Source organism: Heterocephalus glaber, unplaced genomic scaffold, assembly GCF_053883595.1.
Source record: "Heterocephalus glaber isolate CG9 unplaced genomic scaffold, H.glaber_assembly_v1.0 deba00001859, whole genome shotgun sequence".
Taxonomy (NCBI): Eukaryota; Metazoa; Chordata; class Mammalia; order Rodentia; family Bathyergidae; genus Heterocephalus; species Heterocephalus glaber.
In genome coordinates this window covers 1,069,044-1,081,066 of record NW_028258500.1, presented here as the reverse complement: position 1 = coordinate 1,081,066, position 12,023 = coordinate 1,069,044, and the positions used below count along the sequence as shown (strand labels likewise).

At 40.0% G+C, this 12,023-nt stretch overlaps 1 protein-coding gene across 1 annotated transcript in view; it reads left to right on the top strand.

Moving 5' to 3' along the window:
- The first annotated feature begins 966 nt into the window (after positions 1 to 966).
- The window catches only part of LOC147820564 (uncharacterized), a 78,420-nt gene continuing 67,363 nt past the window's right edge, over positions 967 to 12,023 (top strand). The window contains exon 1 of the mRNA XM_087204041.1: positions 967 to 1,096. The gene's annotated coding sequence lies outside the window, so the exon portion shown is untranslated. The remainder of the gene's footprint in view (positions 1,097 to 12,023) is intronic.

The following is a 12,023-nucleotide window of genomic DNA, read 5'->3' as shown; positions in this document are numbered from 1 at the left end:
ATTGAGGTGCATGAGGGAGCAAAGGGGAGCCCGGGGAAGGCCAATCTGCTGCTGACCAATCCCCAAAGCTCCTCCAACTGGGTGGGAAAGAATGAAAGTCAGATGTTTCTACTACCAATTCATGGAAGCTGTGTGTCACTTTCCAGTGACTGAAATAATCCCATTCAGATGGAGACAGTCCTGTAGGGAAATTTGGCCAGTTACCATAGATTGTGAACCATATATTTCTTAGGAAAATCTATTTTCTTTTCCTAAGATTTTTTTTTCTTTGAAAGCGGAAACATATATAAGCCCACTGCTAGACAAATCTATTAGTTAACTATACCAAAATGGTAATAAATTTTCTTTTTAAGCAAGGCAATTTCCACAAATGTGATGATTGACACTAAGCATCAGGGCATTTCAGTAAAAGAAAGTGAAGCTAAGACTGGCGGCCAACTAAACTTTTCCCCACCACTATCCAGGTTAGCAGAGAGGTAAGAAACACGGAAGAATTTGAGGCAAAGAACTTGAAATGCAGGTATCCACAGATAACATCAGTGCAAACTACAGAACAGGACAGCATTTTAGCTTTCAGAACAACCAGTGAAGTAACCAGTTCCAGAAAACTGGGCAAACATATGAAGCACTCAGTATACTAAAATCAACCTTTGCTCTTTAGTAGTAACTTGATCAAGGCAAACAACTGTTGAATGCCTCATACATTTGGCGCAGGGGGCGGAGGGTCAATCAAACACCTTGCACAGCTGGGATAGTCCCAGGGGGACCATGCTGAGCCCAGGGTTGTGATCAGAGATTCGGATCACAGGTTATAAGGGACTGTGGAGTTCAGCGACTTGCGTCCATAAAGCAAAGCCCGGAAAGCACTGCGCTTGCGCAGTGGCTCAAGGTAAGCAAAAGCAAGCCCTCCCCTTCCCAGCCGCCGTGCCTCCCAGGTGTTCCGAGTGCGCAGGCGCAGTGGTGGGGGGCGTGGTGACGTGTTACGTGCCTTTCAGAGGTAACGCTGAGGAACCGCGGGATTTCAATTCAGCCTGCGGCCTCCCGGCTGTCTCTCCAGTCTGGACGTAACGCAGCAGTCCTTCCCTGGGGGAACAAGGTGAGCAGAGCGCTTCACGGTAGCAGAACTGAGGACCCAGAGAACGGGGTAGAGGAAGGTCAGACTCGGGGGTAGGTGATTCTGAGGGGCTGTGTGAGGGAGGGGAGCTTGTGGGAGCGAGGGGAGGGGCCTTTTGATGGACGGCCCATAGGCCAATGGGGGAAAGGGGCCGGCCCGGGAAGGCGGTGCCTTCGGAGAACTGGCGCAGTTTTTAAGCTTATGATGACAACTCATGGGTGTCGGGCCTTGAATTGGGGAATCTGTGCCCAGAGCTTTCACAAGGTGTTTAATGATCGCCACTCGAGCGTGCGGGTGTTGCTTCAGCCCTGGTGAAGAGCTCCACGGAGAACTTGGGCGGGAGGTCCTGGTTGTGTCCCGCAGAGTCCCTGGAGAGGTCTGAGATCACAGACCATGTCCCTCAGTGCTGAGTGAATCTGTTACTGTCGGATTTCATCTCCCCTGTTCTTTAACCGTGATTGACCTGTGCTGTTTCTGGAATAATGAGATGTATAGTTACCTTCACGGGGAAGGGAAATGATTACTTTTGTTCTGTATTGTCTCATGCTGTGATTCTGAAGTTGGCTAGCTTAGTCTTTCCTTTTGCCCTCCTTACTGTGGAGGAGGAAGAGTCAGGAAATAAGCTTAGGGGGATGGGGAGTGACGGAGACTGTCCTGGGCTCAGCCACATACTGCATGAACTTAAGCAAATCACTTTTCTGAGTCTCAGCTTCTTCACCTATAAAGAGCTGATGGAAATACAAACCACACAAGCTTGTTGCCATTGAGGACTGGCGCTGGGACTGAGAATTCAAGTCGTGGCACCTCTCTGCCTCGCACCTGTGAAGAACAGAAACCTCTGGCTACAGCCCCATGACTACCTGACTACTCATTTATTCATGAGAATCTTATTTAACACCGCAAGCTGCTAAAGCTAAAGCTAAAGCTCCTAGTTTTGAGACCCGGAAGCAGAAAAGAGAAAGACAAGAGAAGAAGAGTCCTGCTTTTGTGTAGTTTATGTTCCCCCTGTGGGGAAGAACAGTGAATAAAATAGGTTCAGATAGTGCTAAAAGCTACGAAGAAATTAAGTACAGCTTGAGGTGATAAAGGTGAGACCTAAGGCAGGATGTGTGTGCACATAGTGTGTGCGTGTGTGTGCATGTGCACACCCATGCGTGTGGTGTGTGGATGTGTGTGGGTGTGTGTATAGGAGTGTCTTGGACACTATCAAGTGGCCAAACTGGGATGGAAGGTGAGCCAAGGTCTGAATACTGGGTCATCATTTCACAGGCAGGGGAACCAGCGATTGCAAGCCCCAGGCTGATTAGGTCAGGCTCAGTGCCTGGCTGAAGGGTGTGTAGGCTGACCAGTGAGCTATCTTTGTAGAGAGGCAGTGCTCATCAGTCTTTGTCTTGGGATTGAGTACTAAGAAACATGAAAAGAACTTTTACTTAGCAGAGGTGATTGAAGAGATCATATACAGGCTAAAGATCTGGGTGATCAGAACATAGGAGTGGCCTGAGGAAGTCAGACTGGGGCTCTGTCTCACATCTGACTGGACAGCAGCATGATCATCTGTGGTATTTTCTTACTGGTGAGGTTCCTGGCACTGTCTTGAAGACTGAGCTAGGAGTCTTCTCACCTGAAAGAGGCCCTATCCTGCCAATGACATATGTTCCTGACTTTCTCAGAGTCTCAGTTAATTTTTCAATGTGTATTATTTCAGTAAATAACTCTTTTACTTCAGCAAGATCTCTTCCAACAACATGAACTTAATGAAAGCAGAACTGTATGGACCTGGTTTGAAGGGCTGATTTTCCTCCTCTTAGATGTGACTTTGAACAATTATGTACTTTCTTCCCTCTTCTCCTTCCTCAATGGTGTAGAGTGAACCCAAGGCATTTCACAGGTGAGTGCTCTTCCACTGAGCCACTGTCCCAGTGAGCAAATATTTGATTTCTTTTTAAAAATTAATTTTATTGGTGTGTATATATATATATATATATATATAATATATATATATATATAAAATGCTAACATTCATCACATGGAATTTGTACCTGTACACGATGTATCTTTCTTTTTTCAATTTCCTCTCTTCATTCCTCTTCCCCTCCTTATTTATAAAAGATTTGTTTCCATTTTTTCCTTCTATTCCCTTTTTTGCCTTATCTGTTCCTTCCTTTCTCCCTCCCCCTCTCTAATTCCCCATCCCATTGGAACATTTTCTTCCTATATCACAATATCTGTTATACATTTTGGTCCTTATTTATACTTCCAGTTTGTAACACTAGAGAAAATATGCGATATTTAAACATGTTTGTCAAGATTTATTCAGAGTATGGTCTCAAGGTGCATCCATTTACCTAGAAATGTCTCACATTTATATTTCTTTTTTCTTTTTACAAAGACTTTATTTCCATTTTTTCCATTTCTCATCATTTTTCCTTTCCCTTCTTTCCTTTCCCCTGCCCCTCCCACTACCCCTACCCCTTTGGACCTTTTCTTCCTATTTTGCATTATCGATTATTCATTCTAATCATTGGCACATTTTAGGTATACAGTATAATGACATTCATCATTGGAAATTTTCACCTTTACATAATCTCTCTTGGTTCTAATTTTTCACCCTTGCCCAGCCCTCCTTTCATCCCTTCCATTCCTCCCTATTTACAAAGATTTTGTTCCTATTTTGCCATTTTCTCATATTAAGTCCATTCCCTTCTTTCCTTTCCCCTACCATTCCCACTTCCTTCCCCTTTGCCCCATTTCTTCCTATTTCACATTACTTATTATACATTTTAGTCCTTATTTACACTCTCAGTGTCTCACACCAGAGAAACTATTAGGTATTTATACATGTGTGTCCTGTTTATTTCACTAAAGAGTATCACCTCTATGTGCATCCATTTAGCTATAAATGACTCTAATTTCTCATATTTATGGCTGAGTAGTACTCCATTTTATAAAAAAAAACACATTTGCTTTATCCAGTCTCCAGTTGATGGGCATTTGGGCTGTTTCCAAGTTTTAGCTATCACAAACTATGCTACTATGAACATGGGTACACATATATCACTGTGGTATGATTCTTTTAATTCTTTGGGAAGATCCCCAGCAGGAGAAAAGCTGGGTCAAATGGAACTTCCAGTCCTAGTTCCTTTAGGTATCTCCATACTGATTCCCACAGGGGTTGCACCGGTCTACACTCCCACCAGCAGTGGAGCAGGGTTCCTCTTTCCCCAAAGCCCTGCCAGCATTTATTATTGGTTGATTTCAGGATAGCAGCCATTCTTTCTGGACTGAGGTGCAATCTCAGCATTGTTTTCATTTGCATCTCTCGAATGACCAGTGCTGTTGAACATTTTTTCATGTATTTACTTGCTATTTCTGCTTCTTTGTCTGAGAAATGTCTGTTCATTTCAGATGCCCATTTTTGGATTGGGTCTTTAAATTTGGGAGGTCTGATCTTTTTAAGTGCTTTATAGATTCGAGATGGTAGACCTTTGTCTGAGGAAAAGCAAGTAAAGATTTTTTCCCACATTGTGGGTTGGCTCTTCACACTGCTGGTGGTTTCTCTTGCTGTGCAGAAGCCTTTTAATAAGAAGAGATCCCACTTGTTGATTGTTTGTGCTAGTACATGGGCAACTGAGGTTTTGTTCATAAAATCTTTTCCTACACTGATGTCTTCAAGAGTTCTACCAAACCTCTGTTCCAACTGGTTCAGAGTTTCTATTTTAAAATTTAGATCTTAAATCCATTTCAATTTTAGTTTAGTGCATGGTGAGAGATACAGGTCTAGTTTTATTCTTTGGCAAGTTGAAGCCCAATTTTTCCAGCACCATTTATTAAAGAGGCTATCTTTCCTCCAGTGAGAGTTTTTGGCGCCTTTATCAAAGATGAGATGGCTGAGTGTGTCTGGCGTTGTTTCTGCATCTTCTAATGTGTTCCACTGGTCCTCACGTCTATTTCTTTGGCAGTACCATGCTTTTTTCTTAATCACAGTAGCTTTGTAGTATAATTGCAAGTTGGGGATTGTGATACCCCCCGCCTTGTCTATGTTACCTAGAATTGCTTTTTCTATTCTGGGTCTCTTCTTGTTCCAAATGAATGTGTCAATTGCTTTCTCAAGATTTGTGAAGTATCCTGCTGGTATCTCAATTGGAATTGCATTAAATCTATATAACAGTTTTGAAAGTATGGCCATTTTCACTATATTCCTCCTACCCAGGAGCAGGAGATGTCTGTCCATTTTCAGACATCATCTTCAATCTCTCTTTTCAGAGTGCTATAGTTTTCAAAGAAGAGTTTGATTTCTTTCATTAGGTTGATTCCTAGGTACTTCAGTTTTTTGGATGCTATTGTGAAAGGAATTGTTTGCCGTGTTTCTCTATCAGTGAGCCTGTCATTCGTGTAGAGGAAAGCTATTGATTTTTGTGTGTTAACCTTGTAACCAGCTACTTGACTGAATTTGGTTATTAAGTCTAGAGGACTTTTGGTGGAGTTCTTGGGATCTTCTATATACAGTATCATGTCATCTGCAAATAATGACAATTTGACTTCTTCATTTCCTGTCTTTATTCCTTTTATTTCTTTGTCTTGTCTAATTGCCATGGCTAATGTTTCCAAAAGTGTATTGAACAAGAGTGGTGATAGTGGACATCCTTGTCTTCCCCCTGATTTTAGTGTGGAGGATTTCAGTTTTTGACAATTTAGTATATATTGGTGGTTGATTTTTCATAGATGGCTTTTATCAGTTTGAGGGAGAGAACGTGAATTCCAATTTTTTTTAGGGTTTTATCGTTAATGCATGTTGGATTTTGCCAAATGTTTTTTCTGCGTCTATGCAGATAATCATATGGTTTTTGTCCTTGGCTCTATTGATATAGTGTATTACATTGATTGATTTGTGTATGCTGAACCATCCCTGCATCCCTGGGATGAATCACACTTGATCAGGGTGTATGATCTTCTTGATGATCTTCTGTATTCTATTTGCCAGTATCTTATTAAGGATTTTTGCAACCATGTTCATTAGTGAGATTGGCCTATACTTCTCCTTTTCAGTTGGGTCTTTCTCTGCTTTGGGGATCAAGGTGATGCTTGCTTCCAGGAATGGATTGGGAGTATTGCTTCTCTTTCAATTTCACTGAAGCATTTAAACAGTAGTGGCAGTAGTTCCTCTCTAAATGTCTTGTAGAATTCAGCAGTGAAGCCATCAGGGCCTGGCCTTTTCTTAGATGATAAGTTTGTTATTATGTTTTCAATTTCTTTGGCTGATATTGCGTTGTTTAGAATTTTTAGGTCTTCTTCTTTCAACTTTGGTAATTCATATGTATCTAGGAATCTGTCCATTTCTTCTGTGTTTTCCATCTTAGTGGCGTATGGGTTCTGGAAGTAAGTATTGATAATCCTCTGGATTTCTGCTGAGTCTGTTGTAATTTCACCCTTGTCATTCCTAACTGCATGGATTTGGGCTTTTTCTTACCTTGTTCTGATAAGGTTGGCTAAGGGTTTGTCAATTTTGTTGATTCTTTAGAAGAACCAACTCTTGGCTTCATTGATTTTTTTTGTATCGTTCTCTTAGTCTCCATTGCATTGATTTATCCTCTGATCTTTATAATTTCCTCCTTTGTATGAGCTTTGGGTTTGTCCAGCTCTTCTTTTTCTACAACCTTTAGGTTTAGCATCAGGTGTTCCATTGGGCTTGTTCTGTTTTCCTGATATGTGTATTCACTGCTATGAATTTTCTTCCTAAGACTACTTTCATTGTGTCCCATATATTCTGATATGTTGTATTGTCATTGTCATTTAATTGAAGGAGCTGTCTGATTTCTTCTATAATTTCCTCTGTGACTCATTGGTTATTCAGAAGTGTGTTGTTCAATTTCCACATGTTTATCAATTTTTTCCAGTTTCTTTTGCTATGGATCTCCAATTTCATCGCACTATGGTCTGATAATATACAAGGGATAACTTCAATTCCTTTACACTTACTTAAACATGTTCTATGTGTGAGTATGTGGTCTATTTTGGAGAATGACCCTTGTGCAGCTCAGATTTTGTGATTCTGATTTTGTGGGATGGAAGACTCTGTAAACATCTGTTAAGTTCATTTGTTCAAGAGTTCGATTGAGTTCTAGTATTTCATTACTTATTTTTTGTCTAGTTGATCTATCTATTTGTGACAGTGGGGTGTTGACGTCCCCCCACTACAATTGTATTAGTGCATATATGACTTTTCATATCCGTTAGTATTTGTTTTATATAGTTGGTCACACTAGTGTTTGGTGCATAGATATTTATGATTGTCATCTTTTCCTCTTGGATTGTTCCCTTTACAAGGATGTAGTGTCTTTCTTTGTCTCTCTTAATAAGTGTTTGTTAGAAATCTACTTGATCTGCAAGGAAGATAGCTACTCCTGCTTTTTTTCAGGTTCCCTTCACATGCAGTATTGTTTTCCACCCTTTAACTTTCAGTCTATGAGTTTCCTTTTGAATGAAGTGTGTTTCTTGTATGCAGCATATGGTTGGATTTTGCTTCTTGACCCATTCTGCCAGTCTGTTTCTTTTGATTGGTGAATTGAGACCATTAACATTGATGGTTATAACTGAAACATATTGACTTATCATTGCCATGACTTTTTCTTTTTGTTGGGTTCTCCCCCTTTCCATTTAATTTCTTGTCGTGCCAGATGGGTTCATTCTGCTGTGCCTCTTGGGGTTGTGATCCTCAATGTCTGTTCCTAGGATATTGCGTAAAATTCTTTGGAGTGCTGGTTTGGTATTCACGAAGTTCCTAAGGTGCTCTTTGTCATGAAAGTATCTTATTTCTCCATCAATTTTCAAAGATAGTTTTTCAGGGTACATCATTCTGGGTTGGAGGCTGTTTTCTTTTAGGGCTTATAATATGTCACTCCAAGCTCTTCTTGCCTTGATGGTTTGTGTTGAGAAGTCTGCTATGATTCTGATGGGCTTTCCTTTGTATATGATTTGTTTCTTTTCTCCAACTGCTTGCAGAACTTTGTTCTTCTGTTGAGTTTCTGGAATCTTAACAGTTATATGCCTATGTGTAGATTTTTTTTTTTTGATCAAGGCTATTTGGAGTCCTATGTGCCTCACTTATATGTATGTCAAGTTCTTTTCCCCCACTTGGGAAGTTTTCTGCCATTACTTCTGTGAAGAGTTGTTTTATGTCATCTGCACTCTCTCCTGTTTCTTCTTTGACTCCAAACAGTCTTATATTATTCTTTGCATTGTCTAGCAGCTGTTGGATTGATTTCTCGTGCTCCCTTATAATTTTGAAGCAATTTTTCTTTTCCTGGTTATTAATTGCAATCTTACCTTCTGTGTCTGAAATTCTGTCCTCACATTGGCTGATTCTCCTTTGTAGACTTTCAGTGGAATTTTTTTATCTCCTGGAAATCTATTTGCATCTGTTTTCTGGATTCCATTTGTTTCCTGTATTGGGATTCCATCATGTTCCTCAGCTCCTCTCTATATTAATCATGTCTTGCACTAGGAGCACAGTCTCTCCTGTTATCTGAGAAATTATGTTTGATTTTATTTTTTCCAGATTTCTTTTTGTTGCCAGTTCAGTTAGTCCAGGTGGTTGAATATCAGAGTGTTTCATCTCATTTCCCTTTGAGGTTGCTCTAGGTTATCTGGAAGTGTGGTTTTGAGACATATTTATGTGTCTTCTCATTTTGACCCAGGGCAGGGGGTGCTGTGCTCTTGGTGCCTGCTGGGCTCACCTCCTCTGAGCTGGGAAAGTTGGGACAGGGGTTGGGAGTGGCAGGAGGGATGGTGGCCTTGAAGCCCCTTCCTCTTGGCCAGAAGTGGTGGGATGTATGGCAGCCCAAAAGCCCTTTCCTCTTGGCCAAGAGTGGTAGGAGGGATGGTGGCCAGGAAGCCCCTTCCTCTGGGCCAGGAGCGGGGGGCTGGATGGTGGCCCAGAATCCCCTTCCTCTGGACCAGGAATAGTGGGACAGTGGCTCAAATACCCCTACCTCTGAGCCAGGAGTGGCAGGATGAACAGTGGCTCAGAAGCCCCTACCTCTGGGCTGGGAGCAGTGGGACCGAATTTATCCTTCTCTATGGCAAGTAGTTCTCTATTGTGTATGCAAAACATATCTTCTTTATCCACTCATCAGTTGATGGGCATTTAGGGTGTTTGCAAGATTTAGCTGTTTAAACTGTTCTGCTACAAATATTGGTGTGCATTTATCACTATGGTTTGATGCTTTTAATTCTTTTGAGAAGATACCAAAAAGGGGAATAGTTGCATCAAATGGAACCTCTAGTTTTAGTTTCTTGAAGAACCTGTTTTCCACTGATTTCTACAATGGTGACACCAGTTTACACTCATTTCTACAGTGGTCGCACCAGTCTATACTCCCACCAACAGTGGAAAAGAGTTCTTTTTCCTCCACAATCCCTCCAGCATTAGTTGTTGCCTTATTTCTTGATAATAGACATTCTTTCTAGAGTGGGATGGATTCTTAATGGTATTTTAATTTGCATCTCTGTAATGACCAGTGATGTTGAATGTTTTTTCATAGATTGGCCATTTCTACTTCATCTGAGAAGTGTCTATTCATTTCAGATGGCCATTTTAGGACTGACTCTTTAAATTTGGAGGCTATGATTGTTTTGAGTTCTTTATATATTCTAGATATTAGTTCTTTGAGGAATAGCTGAAAAAATATTTTCCCTCTCTGTGGGTTGTCTCTTTTAGTGGTTTCCATTAAACACTTTTAGTGATTTCTTTTGCTGTGCAAAAGCTTTTTATATTATTATTTATATATGTTTATTGGTACATTTTAGGTGTAAAATACATTTACATTTATCATTGGGTGTTTGTACCAGAACATGATGTATCTTAGTTTTTATTCATTCTCCAATTACGTGTGTACCCTTTACCCGCTCCACCCTTCCCTATTTACAGTGAGTTTGATTCCATTTTTTTCTTTCTCTTAATTTTTCCTTTCCCCTCTTCCCTTTCCTTCCCTTCCCACCATCGCCTAACCCTTGGACCTTTTCTTATTTCAAATTATCAATTATTCATTGTAATCATTTTCATCCTTATTTACAGTTTCAATTTCTCACACTAGAGAAACTATTTGGTATTTACACATGTGTGGCTTATTTATTTCACTTAAGAGTACGGCTTCAATATGCATCCATTTAGCGATAAATGTCTCTGGTTTCTCATTTTTTATGGCTGAGTAGTACTTCATTTTATAGAAAAACCACATCTTTATCCAGTTTCCAGTCAATGGGCACTTGGGCTGTTTCCAAGCTTTAGCTATTACAAACTGTGCCACTATAAACATAGGCACACATATATCGCTGTGGTATGATTCTTTTAATTCTTTGGGGAAGATTCCCAGTAGGGGAATAGCTGGGTCAAATGGGACCTGTAGCCCTAGTTCTTTGAGGTGGCTCCATACTGATTTCCACAGTGGTTGCACCAATCTGCATTCCCACCAACAATGGAAAAGTGTTCCTTTCTCTCCAGCCCCCTGCCAGCATTTGTTATTTGTTGATTTCTTGATAGCAGCCAATCTCTGTGTGGTGAGGTGGAATCTCAGTGTTGTTTTCATCTGCATCTCTCAAATGACCAGTGAGGTTGAACATTTTTTCATATATTTATTTGCTGTTTTTACTTCTTTGAGAAATGTCTTTTCATTTTGGATGCCCATTTTTGAATTGGGTCTTTAAATTGGGGGGGGGGTCTGATTTTTTTTCAGTTCTTTGTAAATTCTCGATAGTAGACCTTTTTCTGAGGTACAGCTACTAAATATTTCTTCCCACATTGTAGGTTGTCTCTTAGCTCTGCTGGTAGTTTCTCTTGCAGTGCAGAAGCTTTTTCATATGATGAGATCCCACTTGTTGATTCTTTGTGCTAGCTCCTGTGCTGCTGAAGATTGGTTCATAAAGTCTTTTTCTATGCCAATGTCATCAAGAGTTCTACCTAACTTATCTTCCAGCAAGTTTAGTGTTTCTGCCTTTATATTTAGATCTTTAATCCACTTTGATCTTAGTTTAGTGCATGGTGATAGGTATGGGTCTAGTTTTAATCTTTTGCAGGTTGAAATCCAGTTTTTCCAACACCATTTATTAAATACGCTATCTTTCCTCCAATGAGGGTGGTTGGCTCCTTTGTCAAAGATGAGGTGGCTAAATATGTCTGGAGTTGTTTCTGCATCTTCTAATCTATTCCACTGATATTTGGATCTGTTTCTTTGCCAGTACCATGCTGTTTTTATCACAGCACCTTTGTAGCATAGTTTTAAGTTGGAGATTGTGATACCCCCAGACATGTCTCTGTTGCCTAGAATTGCCTTTGCTATTCTAGGTTTCTTCTGCTTCCAAATGTATTTTTGGATTGTTTTCTCTAGTTCTGTGAAGTATATTGTTGGAATTTCAATTGGCATTGCATTGAATCTATATAGTAGTTTTGGAAGTATGGCTATTTTTGCTCTATTGGTTCTTCCTACCCAGGAACAAGGAACATCTTTCCATTTTCTTATATCCTCTTCAATCTCCTTTTTCAGAGAGCTGTAGTTTTCAGATACAAAAGAAATCAATGAATCAAAGAGTTGTTTTTTTGAAAGAATAAATAAAATCAATGTACCTTTAGCCAACCTTATCAAAAAAAGGAAAGAAAAGGCTCAAATCCATGCAATTAAGAATGGAAAAGGTGAAGCCACAACAAATCCAGCAGAAATTCAGAGAATCATCAATACCTATTTTGAGAACTTGTACTCTAATAAAATGCAAAACACAGAAGAAATGAACTGATTCCTAGATACATACAAATTGCCAAAATTAAATGAAGAAGATATAGAAATTCTAAACACCCCAATAACAATGAGTGAAATTGAAAATGTAATAAAAAACTTAACCAACAAAGAAAAGCCCAGGT